The 13,116-nt window shown below is 39.5% G+C and overlaps 1 protein-coding gene across 2 annotated transcripts in view; it reads left to right on the top strand.

Annotated features, from left to right (window-relative positions):
- PTGFR (prostaglandin F receptor) overlaps positions 1–13,116 on the top strand; it is a 59,626-nt gene that overhangs the window by 42,135 nt on the left and 4,375 nt on the right. The window lies entirely within an intron of this gene.

Below are 13,116 nucleotides of genomic sequence, written 5' to 3'. Positions count from 1 at the left end.
AAATCTCTGATCTATATTGCTCCTCTTCACCCTCCCAAATCATTCTCAGTTTTGACCTGAGATTATGACCCTTCCCTAAGGACAGGAAAGGTTTCTGAGAAGATGTTTGATTTCTTTTTTTTTTTTTTTTTGATTTCTAACCTTAAAAATTTTAAGTATTTAGAACTCGCTTTAACCAAGTCTCTTTAAGTAAATAGACACTTTTGGGCAGACTAGAAATTAATGGTCTCAAAGATCTGCTGCTGCTGCTAAGTCGCTTCAGTCGTGTCTGACTCTGTGCGACCCCATAGATGGCAGCCCACCAGGCTCCCCCGTCCCTGGGATTCTCCAGGCAAGAACACTGGAGTGGGTTGCCATTTCCTTCTCCAATGCATGAAAGTGAAAAGTGAAAGTGAAGTCGCTCAGTTGTGTCCGACTCTTTGCGACCCCATGGGCTGCAGCCCACCAGGCCCCTGCGTCCATGGGATTTTCCAGACAAGAGTACTGGAGTGGGCTGCCATTGCCTTCTCCTCAAAGATCTGAGGTAATCCTTGAAACACACATCCACATAAGCTTTCTTTTACATCTGTTGATTTTCACCTTGTATCCTTGACTTGGATCTGGGGTTTCCAGGCCTGCTTTCTGCTTAAATCTCTGAACTTCTGTTCTTGAAATTGCCTGTTTCTTCTTGTCTTTCTTACCTAAGCTATGGGAGTCTTTTCCCTGTTCTCCTGTGTATCATAGAGAGAAGGAGTTGAGAAAGTATAATTCCTACTCAAGGCTTTTACAATATAGGGAAGGACTAGTATACATATACTGTCATTATCTCTTTGTAATATATTTTTTTCATATTATACTGATACTGTGTCTGTTAGTGCTTATGAAGTGGTGCCAAGCTTGACGGGAATCTAGAACGAGAGATTACCAAGCTATAGACAGCGTAGGTAAGGCTTCCTAGTGAGGATGGTGTAGGAAGTGTGGAAGGACAGGTCATTCCCAGGGAGGAATTAAATTTCCTGTGATATACTAGGAGTTAGAATCAATTCACCGGCTGCATGCAAAGGAGAAACTAGCTGACGTAATACTGGAGGCACAGGTAGGCAGTTTATTCAGATCCCAGGAAATAATTGTTCCACTGAACTTTGTACTTACTAGACCATACATAGAGCATTAATTTTATTTCTGACTAGTGAGTTTTTTAAAAGGAAGATTCAGACTAGGGTATAAAAGGAAGACAGCCTGGAGTTTGCAAAGCATGTTGTATGAGGAGTAGTTGAAGAACTAGTAGTTGAAGAAAATGTAAGACCAATCAGTGTTATTTTTCTTTTTTTCAGATTTCATATTTTTTATTTCTTTTTTATATTAGGGTAGACCAGTATTGTTTTTAAAGTAAAGTATGTGAAAGGCTGACATTTAGTAAGTGGACTTAATCCATGATGCTTTGGAGAGCAAAAAAAAATAAGATACATAGAGTAAATTTTAACTTGTGATAATAGGGAATGTTCAACAACCCACGCAGTTAAAGTGGAGGAGGTTCTTTTATGAGTAACGCTGTCTTTCTCACAGTTAATTAAGGAATTTCTGCTCTGTGGAGAAGACTGGACTAGATAAAGGAGACTTTCCTGTGTTGTCTAAGATTTTGTGATTTTTTTCTTTTCAGGTGAAGTGATGAAGACAGTTCCATGTGTATATAATAAATGGAACACATTTTGTTTTTTCCTACTCTCAGAATCAATTAAATTCTATCTTTGAAACATGAACATGGATCTTAGCTGTAGTGATCGCAGAAACACATAATCATTTACTCATGACTGGATTTGGGTCACAAAAACATTAACATAGTTCTTCAGACCCCTCTGACTCAGAGACATCAATCCTAAACCTTGTTTTGTAGCTTCTGCCTTATTCTTGAGGACTTTCCTGGTGGCTTAGATGGTAAAGCGTCTGCCTACAATGCTGGAGACCCGGGTTCGATCGCTGGGTCGGGAAGATCCTCTGGAGAAGGAAATGGCAACCCACTCCAGTACAATTGCCTGGAAAATCCCATGGACGGAGGAGCTCATTCTTGACCTCTTTCAGTGGCAAGTTGGATATATCTGTGTTACTCTGAAAGGAAAAAGAGAAGGGCTTTTTCAGGTATGTTTACAGCTGGAGCAGGACTTCAATCCTGAACCCGTTTCTCCTTCCATCCCCACCACTTCCTCAAGGTGGATGGAAACGTTGGCTGGAGCAACAGATTCCAGGGGCCTCCTTCCCTAGGCCCGGGTGTGGTGAGAGCTCTGTTCCCTCAGGTAAGAGCCTCTCCCAGTGTCTCCCTCTCCCTAAGAAGCTTTCTCTACTCTCCTGAAGTTTGGCAAGAATATTGAGCAAGTAAATTGCAGGGCCCCTAGGCAGTCTAGTGTAGTAATTAGGACAGGTCCTGAGAATGTTTTCGTTCAAGCCCAGCACTTCACATGGACTAGTCCCATATCTTACTGAACCACAGTTCTCTTATCTGCAAAGTGTAGATGACATTAGTACATAGTCATACGGTCATTATGAAGATTATTTGACCTACTATATAAAAGAGCTTTCCTAGTCCAGGGCAATACTCAGTTCTGATTTTCGTTGTTATTATTCATGGCCGTATCTCTTGCTTTAGGTTCTATAGCATGTTGCTCTAGTTTACAGCAGGCTGTCTGTCTTTGCTGAGAATTAGTATCCCATAACTACCAGTATGACAGTTCCTATGACTGGGTCCTGGCATGTGTTTTGATGCTGGTCCAGTTCTATGGTAGATTCTGCAGTTGGTAATACATTTTATTTTAACTGTAGAGTTTGTTATTCAGTTGTGAGTAAGTTGCTCTCATTGTAACTCAGTACAATCTCTGTTTGATTCATGGAACATATCTTTTGATTTATTTTGTTTCACATTTCTTATGTTTTTTTTTTCCCTGGATGGCTCAGTGGGTGAAGAATCTGCTTGCAGTGCAGGAGACACTGGTTTGATTCCTGCGTTGGGAAGATCCCCTGGAGAAGGAAAGGGCAGCCCACTCCAGTATTCTTGCCTGAAAAACCCCATGGACAGAGGAACCTGGAAGGCTACAGTCTATGGGGTCGCAGAGTTGGACACAACTGAGCAACTAAGCATAGTACATATCCATAGCCTTCCTTCTCCTAAGAGGTACTGTGCTTAGTCGCTCAGTCACGTCAGACTCTTTTGGGACCCCACGGGCTGTAGCCCGCCAGGCTTCTCTGTCCATGAGGATTCTCCAGGCAAGAATACTGGAGTGGATCGCTATGCCCTCCTCCAGGGGTTCTTTCTGACCCAGGAATTGAACTGGGGTCTCCTGCATTGCAGGCGGATTCTTTACCAGCTGAACTGCCAGGGAAGCTCATCACTTCATGGCATAAAGATGGGGAAACAATGGAAACAGTGACAGACTCTAGTTTTTTTGGGGCTCCAAAATCACTGCAGATGGTGACTGCAGCAATGAAATTAAAATATTCTCGCTCCTTGGAAGAAAAGCTATAACAAGCCTAGACAGTGTATTAAAAAGCAGAGACATTACTTTGTGAAAAATGTCCATGTGACTCTTGAGAGTCCCTTGGACTGCAAGGAGATCCAACCAGTTCATCCTAAAGGAAATCAGCCCTGAACAGTCATTGAAAGGACTGATGCTGAAGCTTCATTACTTTGGGCATCTGATGTGAAGAGTCAATTCATTAGAAAAGACCCTGATGCTGGGAAAGAATGAAGGCAGGAGGAGAAGGGGATGACAGAAGTTGGTTGGATGATGAGATGGTTGGATGGCATCACCGACTCAATAGACGTGAATTTGAGCGAGCTCCAGGAGAGGGTGATGGACAGGGAAGCCTGGTGTGCTGCAGTCCATGGGGTCGCATAGTCAGACGTGACTGAGCAACTGAACAACAATAGCCTTCCTTAGAGAAATGATCACATGTGATATATATCTATGTATATATATATGGGCTTCCCAGGTGGCACTAGTGGTAAAGAACCCACCTGCCAATGCAGGAGGTGCCGGAGACACAGGTTTGATCCCTAGGTTGGGAAGATCCCCTGGAGGAGGGCTTGGCAACCCACTCCAGTAGTCTTGCCTGGAAAATCCCATGGAAGAGGAGCCTGGCAAGCTATGGGTCCATGGGGTTGCAAAGAATTGGACATGACTAAAGCAATTTAGCATGCACGTATATGTATATATATAAAAAAGTAAACATTTTATTGAGAAATTTTTTTATGTTTGGTATTCTTGGATGACTATATTTTATTCCTTTGAAAAGTGTCAGAAAATTACAACTTTTGCAGGGGTAAAGACTAGCAGCAGGGGCCTATGTGGACAATTATTCCTAGAAATTCTGGCATAAATTTGCCTTCTAAGCAGACTCAAAAAAAAAGTACAGGTCTGGCAGAAGATACTGGAATACAAAATGATAATACATGTATTCTACAAATTACCCTTGTCTGGAAAGATTAATAGTTTTGTTTTTCAAGTGTTACACTTTTTTTCTTCTCTACATACTGTTCAGTTGAAAATTTTTCCTGCTCTTTGCTTGGTACCTCATTTCCTCAGCTGTCAGGAAGGAGCAAAGATGCATGTAAAATAGTATAATTTAGGACAGTCCCATTCTAGAGGGGAGCTGTCATAATGCAGTATACACATTTTTCTCATTTCTTTGTAACTGTCAGAGACTGTAGACAGAGACAAAAATGCACTGTTGATTGGACCATTGATTAATCTATCAACAAATCAAACAGAAAAAAATTTGTACAAGTGTTTGTATCATGCAGCATAAATGTATACTTTGGAGGTAGGCAGCATTTCACAGATGTTGTAGAGTTGTGTTATAAGAAATAATATATGTTTTTGTCTGTTTCTCCCAACACTGTAATATTTCTCTTTTACTTATCTCTGCATCATTCACCAGGTACAAATATTGTCTTAATTTTAATGAGTACTCAATAAATAGGAAATTATTGAAATATTACCTTCTATATTCAACAATGTAGAATTTATAAAATTTAGATATGGAAAAAGTTCATAGTTGAAAGATACATCCTGCTAGAGCTTCTACATTTCAATTTGTTACTTTTTAAAAATATTATGTAGGAGTTGAGTTTTTTTTAAATAGAGTTAAGTTTTTTTTCTCAAGGTTCTTGTAGTCACTGTTGTAGAGATAAAATATTCTATTTTAAGCATAAATGCTATAGTTAAATCACCATAAGTATATTTAACTTTAAAAGTTACCTGTTCTAGTGAGACAGATTCAGTGATTATACTCAGTGATTATGTACCTTTTAAAAATTGCCATTATGGCAATATAAATGAAATTAAATGAAAATTAAATTTTGAATTTTTGAATTTTTGTAGGTACTATGACATTTAAAAATCCCTCATCTATGCATCATTCTTTATCACTAGTTATCTAAATTTATACAATGATTGAACTTCTTAAACATGGAGGTATAAGGAAGTGGTTCTTTGGTAAAACTTCCAAATGGACCTTTGTCATCATATAGTAAGACTGGATTGTAATTGCATAATCAGAATTAGCCCTCATCTCTGTGGTTATTTAAGTGCCAAACCTAAAGATCAGTCTTTGGATAACAATGTTATAAGGGACAATAACTTGAAAATCAGTGGACTGTACGTCTGTGCATGCTTTTATTCCCCCCAAAAAGTGTCCCCGAACTAAATCTTCTCTGATGATGGAAGGGAGGAAGGAATGGTCTGCTTCTTGGAGTGAGATAACTATGTATGAAACTATCTGTTTTAGTGACTAGATGAGACCCGTGTATAGTTGTCATAGACATTGTTCATTTGAAAATAGATGTTGATAAAATTCTTAAAAATGGCTTGGTATCTAAAGAAGCTGAACATTCTATCAGAAATGGGTTTTTAATTATATATGCATTTAAATTTCCTTAAAAAAATGGCGCTAAGGAGAAGTACAGACAAACTGCTGCAGAATCACCATAAATGCAAAGTTATTCAAGTCTGACTAAATGAAGTTTTTATGTCCTAGAAAAATTACAAAAACTCACCACTTTAATGACTGCATCTGTGATCATGTACTAGCAAGTAACTCTGCCTGTGGCACCTTTTATATGTCTCTATTATATTACTTACAATAATCTAACTGTTTGCTTTCTTATCAGTCTCTACTCATAGGGATTTCATTCATTTAATTCATTCAACTAATATTGACCTGTCCTATGTACGCCAGGTGCTGGGTATACAACAGACAACCAGATAAAAGTACGTGCCTCGAAGGTGATATTTTAGTTGCAGAGACAAAATCTAAATAAAGAAGCAAAATATATCATATGTTGAGATTTCTCTAACTATTGTTCTTTGCATCACTGGCATCTACTGGAAGGACTGGATGGAATATACACTAAGAAACTGTTCACTAATGGATTGATTTACTTTCATGATTACTCAGAGGAACAAAAGCATAATTCTTAATTTAACATTGCTTATAATTGTTAATAGACACTGGAGTACTGATTCCAGTCAACAGAAGACAGGGTAGGGGACGATGGAGTAACTTCCAGAATAAAACTTTAATGAATGTGAGCTCTGCGAGTATGAGTAGAGTGGCCTGGAAGATTGATTAATTTGGTGACCTTAATGTTTGATACAGAATTGCTGTTTAGTTTCTGTCATGTCCAACTCATTTGCAATCCCATGGACTGTAGCCTGCCAGGCTCCTTTGTCCATGGGATTTTCCAGGCAAGAATGCTGGAGTGGGTTGCCATTTCCTTCTCCAAGGGATCTTCCCAAGCTAGGGATTGAACCCACATCTCCTGCATTGGCAGGTGGATTCTTTAGCACAGAGCCACCAGGGAAGCCGGGATAGGCAGTTGTCATCTTTCAGTCACTAAGTTGTGTCTGAATCTTTGTGATTCCAGGGACCACAGAACACCATTGAGTCGGTGATGCCATCCAACCATCTTAGCCTCCATTGCCCCTTTCTCCTCCTGCCTTCAATCTTGCTCAGCATCAGGGTCTTTTCCAAGTGAGTTGGCTCTTCACAACAGGAGGCCAAAGTATTGGAGTTTCAGCTTTAGCATTAGTCCTTGCAATGGATATTCAGGGTTGATTTTCTTTAGGATTGATTGCTTTGATCTCCTTGCAGTCCAAGGGACTCTCAAGAGTCTTCCTCTAGCACCATACTTCAAAAGCATCAATTCTTCAGTGCTCAGCCTTCTTTATGGTCCAACTCTCACATCTATACATGACTACTGGAAAAACCATAACTTTGACTGTGCAGACCTTTGTCCGCAAAGTGATGTCTCTGCTTTTTAATATGCTGTCTAGATTTGTCATAGCTTTTCTTCTAAGGGGCAAGTGTCTTTTAATTTCATGACTGCTGTCACTGTCCACAGTGATTTTGGGGGCCAAGAAAGTAAGATCTGACACTGTTTTCATTTTTTCCCCATCTATTTGCCGTGAAGTGATGGGACTGGATGCCATGATCTTAGTTTTTTGAATGCTGAGTTTCAAGCCAGCTTTTTCACTCTCCTCTTTCATCTTCATCAAAAGACTTTTTATTTCCTCTTTGTACCCTGCCATTAGGGTAGTATCATCTGCATATCTGATGTTGTTGATATTTCTCCGAGCAATCTTGATTCCAGCTTGTGATTCATCCAGTCTGGCATTTTGCATGATGTACTGTGCTTATAAGTTAAATAGACATGGTGATAATATACAGCCTTGACATACTCCTCTCCCAGTTTTTAACCAGTCCATTGTTCCTGTCTTATTTTAATTGTTGCTTCTTGACCTGCATACAGGTTTCTCAGGAGGCAGGTCAGGTGGTCTGGTATTCTCATCTCCTTAAGAATTTTCCACAGTTTGTTGTGATCCGTACAGTCAAAGGCTTTAGTGTAGTCAATGAAGCAGAAGTAGATGTTTTTCTGGAAATCTCTTTCTTTTTCTATGATCCAACGGATGTTGGCAACTTGATCTCTGTTCCTCTGCCTTTTCTAAATCCAGCTTGAACATCTGAAAGTTCTCAGTTCATGTATTTCAAGCCTAACTTGAAGGATATTGAGCATTACCTTGCTAGCATGTGAAATGCGTGCAATAGTATGGTAGTTTGAACATTCTGTGGCATTGCCCTTCTTTGGGATTATAATGAAAATTGACCTTTTCCAGTCCTGTGGCCATTGCTGAGTTTTCCAAATCTGTTGGCCTATTGAGTACAAGACTTTAACAGCATGCTCTTTTAAGATTTGAAATAGCTCAGCTGGAATTCCATCACCTCCACTAGCTTTGTTCGTAGTGATGCTTCCTAAGACCCACTTGACTTCACACTCCAGGATGTATGGCTCTAGGTGAGTGACCACACCATGATGGTTATCTGGGTCATTAAGACCTTTTTTTTTGTACACTTCTGCTGTGTATTCTTGTCACCTCTTCTTTATCTCTTCTGCTTCTGTTAGATCCCTGCCATTTCTGTCCTTTGTTGTGCCCATCTGTGCATGAAATGTCCCCTTGTTATCTCTAATTTTCTTGAAGTATCTTTAGTTTTTCCCATTGTATTGCTTTCCTGTTTCTTTGCATTGTTCTCTTAAGATGGCTTTCTTATCTTTCCTTGCTGTTCTTTAGAACTCTGCATCCAGATGGGTGTATCTTTCCATTTCTGCATTGCCTTTTGCTGCTATTCTTTTCTTAGCTATTTGTAAGGCCTCCTCAGACAACCATTTTGCCTTTTTGCATTTCTTTTTCTTGGGAATGGTTTTGGTCACCACCTCCTGTACAATGTTATGAATAATTATCCATAGTTCTTCAGGCACTCTATTTGATCTAATCCCTTTAATCTATTTGTCACTACTGTATAATCATAAGAGATTTGATTTAGGTCATACCTGAATGGTCTAGGGTTTTTACTACTTTCTTCAATTTGAGTCTGAATTTTGCAATAAAGAGCTGATGATCTAAGCCACAGTTAGGTCCTGGTCTTGTTTTTGCTGACTGTATAGAGCTTTTCCATCTTTGACTGCAAAGAATATAATCAGTCTGATTTTGGTATTGACCATTTGGTGATGTCCATATCTAGATTCATCTCTTGAGTTGTTGGAAGAGGGAGTTTGCTATGACCAGTGTGTTCTCTTGGCAAAGCTCTGTTAACCTTTGCCCTGCTTGCTTTTGTATTCAAAGTTGGAACTTGCCTGTTACTCCAGGTGTCTCTTGATGTCCTACCTTTGCATTCCCATCCCCTAAGATGAAAAGGTCATCTTTTTAGACGTTAATTCTAGGAAATATGAAGTCACTTAACAGTTAATTGTATTATGTGGCCCAAATAAGTGGAGATCTTATTGTATCATCTGTCTGTTTTGCTCTTTGCAACTAGCAATGAACACAAACATTCTGGCCCACATGCTTCTTTGATTTCATTATTTCTCTATTGTCTTAATGTTGAGTGTCTTGAGAAGTATCAAGTTAATTCATTTGTTTTTCCATAGAGTATCTAAACACTTGGCCTTTTCAGTTCTCAGTTAGAGTTATAATCATTAACAAAGATGACTGACTAACCTGCCAAGCTCTAAAGGAATATATTTTAGAAAATAACACAGCATAGTTACGTGTCAAGTAGCTCTTAGAAACTAGATGAAAGACTGCGTGAGTGATGAGAATCTATGCACAACGCTCTGGAATCCAAGTTCCAGTGAGCCAGCCAGAGAAGAATGCTTTTAAGTTTTGTGAGGTGACTGTTGATGGAGCCTGGGGAAAATGGTAGACATTCCTTCCTGCTCTTACCCCAACTCCCAACCTTCTATCAGGCTTATCAGGGCTGAAATTCCCCAGCAATTCTCTAGTACCCCACTCACATAAACATAGACATTTGTAAATGATCAACATTAGTTCTGAGACTTTAGTGCAATAGTACAGGCCTACTTTGGGGATCAAGGGCTTCCCTGATGGCTCAGTGGTATAGAATCTGCCTGCCAGTGCAAAAGATGCAGATTCAGTCCTTGGGTTGGGAAGATCCCCTGGAGAAGGAAATGGCAACCTACTCTAGTATTCTTGCCTGAAATCTCATGGACTTAGTACCTTGGTGGTCTACAGTCCATGGGTTGCCAAGAGTTGGACATGACTTCTCGACTAAAACCACAACAACAACAACCTTGGAGATATCATGAGTTTGGTTTTAGACCACCACAGTAAAGTGACTGTCACAATAGAGTAAGTCATGAAATTTTAGATTCCCAGGGCAAACACAATTATGTTTTACACTATACTGTAAGCTCTTAACTTTGCAATAGCATTATGTTTAAAAAAACAATATATATACATACCTTAATTAAAAATACTTTATTGCTAAAAGATGCTGACCATCATCTGACAACACGAGGTTCCATAAACCTTCAATTTGTAGGAAAAAAAAAAAGAAAATACAGTATCTGCAAAGCACAATAAAGGTATGCACAATACAACAAGGTATGCTTGTATATTTCAACAGATTACTTGAGGAAAAAATTACAGATTATGAAGTGATTCATAATCGAACAAAGTAGTGAATTAGAGACAAAGCATAGGAGAAAATCAAAGTCCTCTGCAATTCTACTATCTAGAGTTAACCGAGATAACCCATTGAAATACACTAGCTTTTTTTCTATGTGAGCACAAAATTACATAAAGTTTTTCAAAATCGGGATCAGACAGTCAATATAGTTTGGTAACTTGCCTTAAAAAATTAAAATTGAGAACTTACCTGATGGCTCAGTGACTAAGACTCTGAGCTCCTAATACAGGGGTCCTGGGTTCGATCCTTGATTGGGAAACTAGATCCTACATGCCACAGCTGAGAGTTAGCAGCTAAAAGGATCCTGCATGGCACAACTAAAAAGAAAAGGTCCTGTATGCTGCAACTAAGACGCAGTCCAGCCAAATAAATAAATAAAAATAAATATTAAAATAAGACTGAATCACAAACATAAATGCTTACATATCTTCCACTACATGAAATTACCATAATTTATGATTTGTTGCATACGTGGGTTGTCCTGAATTTTCAATAATATACTATTGTCAACAATATACTAATGATCTTTCTTTTACATAAATACTCCACCCACATCTTTATTGGTGGGTAACTGGTTGGTGCTTCTCCCAAGCTAGGTTCTAGAGCAACCATGTTTCCAGGCTGGGGCTGGGGTCATGGGAAGGGGAGAGTGGGGAGTGTCTGGCCACTACCCTGGTATTCTGGAAAAAACCCTGGGTACTGGTTGCCCTCAGCAGAAGACTCAATGTTTTTTCATGGCTGGTGACCACATTGGTGTTTGAAAGGGACAGAGGAGAGTCAGAGAAGTGCATGTCATGTAACTGAAACATTTTAAGCTTGCATGTTTCTAAACTAGGCCCAGCTGTTTCATCCAAGTGCACCAAGCATCTTTGTTCCCAGCTACTTTGAGAGCAGTGTCTTTGCTGGGCTTTGAGATCTCTAGGAACACATGCAGTCATTAACAGGAAATGCATTCACTTAATATTTATCAGGCATGAGAACTATTGCTTCTTTCATTCTTGAACCCACTCCTCCCCAACCCCCATCCAGGAAAAAAAAAAGGCGAAGCAAATAGATTGTAAGTTCCGTAAGGACAGGCAATACCTGCTTCGTTTGCCACTGTGTCCTCAGAGCCTAGCACAATGCCTGGCACATAGCAAATCAACAAATATTTGATAAGTAAAGAAAAAACATAAAATGAGAGCATCTCAAGTCAATTGCCAATTGGGCCGTGGCCCTTCTTTCTTTTAAGAGAAACAGGGCTCATATAGGCTTATTTCTTCAATCCTGTTAGCTAACTTGGGGAGAAGTGATAGAAGAGTCTGGACCTAACCCAGGCACTGTTGTCTGAGGATTAATTATCTGTGCAGTGAAACTTGGTTGATTTTATTAGCTAGAGAATCTTTAGACCTGCTCTTTGACCATTTTTTCCCCTACAAGAGGAACCATAAAGGAAGGAATCATTTCCCAAAGGATCTGCATGGACTGCAAGATCTTGTTCCTTTTAGTGGCAACAAACTGCCTTGGAATCCTTTACTTTTAGAAACATTCTAGGCCTCAAAATATCAGACCATTGTGATGGATGAGCAGATGTTTCTCTGATGACTAGATGCTGTTCTTCTAGAAACAGCCTCAGTGAATAAAAACTAATATAATTTTGCTCATTTTACCATTGACTGAGAACATCTTAGGTGCCAGCTTTGTATCAGATATTAGAAATAAGAAGAAGAGATGATCATAGGTTTGCAAGTAAATAATGCATTGTTATCATGCAGTGTGGCATGTGACACAGCTGGGTAGGGACAGGGTGCTGGGACAGCACAACTTGCTAATTCATCTCAGTGAAGTTGGGAAAAGTTTCATGGAGGTGAGCCCATTATGACATGGGGTTTGAAGGATGGATAGGAGTTTGTCAGGTAGAGAAATGGTGAGTAGAGGTTCAAAATGAGAGTCATACAAGCCAAAGCTCAGAAGGGCATGGTGGATCTGGGACAGTTGAGGCCTTTACTGTGGCTGGAGCATAGCGTGTTGGCAGGAGAGATGAGGTTATAGAGGTGGATTTCAGATGCGTCATCAAGAAGGCAATTAAGGAGTTTGTATTTTGTTGTGTAGACAATGAGGGTTTTGGTAAGGGACATTTCTCCTTCAACCATGAGTATCACCAGCCAAATTGAAACATTTTATTCTTGATAATGACCCATCAAGAAGACCAAGAAGACTTGATTTTTTTTTTTTCATTTGGGTTTTAGGCTTTTACATTGTCTCTTAATCCTGCTGACATTATTGTGTAATCCCCCTTAAGTTTTCAGTTTTACCTTTTGTTCATTTATTTGTTATTTGTTTTTATATCCAAGGTGTTTTCAAAGACATCTTGTTTGTTCTGCAAATGTTCATTGAGAAGTTAAAGCGAGGCTCAGTGCTTAGACCAGTTCCAGTCTATAGCTAGGGCTTCCCTGGTATATATAGGCCTCAGTGGTAAAGAATTCTCCTGCCAATGCAAGAGACATGGATAGGATCTCTGGGTTGGGAAGATCCGCTGGAGAAGGAAATGGCAACCCACTTCAGTTTTCTTGCCTGGGACATCTCATGGATAGAGAAGCCTTGAGGGCTACAGTTCATGGG

The sequence above is a fragment of the Cervus canadensis genome, chromosome 2 (assembly GCF_019320065.1).
Source record: "Cervus canadensis isolate Bull #8, Minnesota chromosome 2, ASM1932006v1, whole genome shotgun sequence".
NCBI classification, from domain to species: Eukaryota; Metazoa; Chordata; class Mammalia; order Artiodactyla; family Cervidae; genus Cervus; species Cervus canadensis.
Note: the sequence above shows the minus strand (reverse complement) of the source record. Positions and strands in the feature narration are given on the sequence as shown.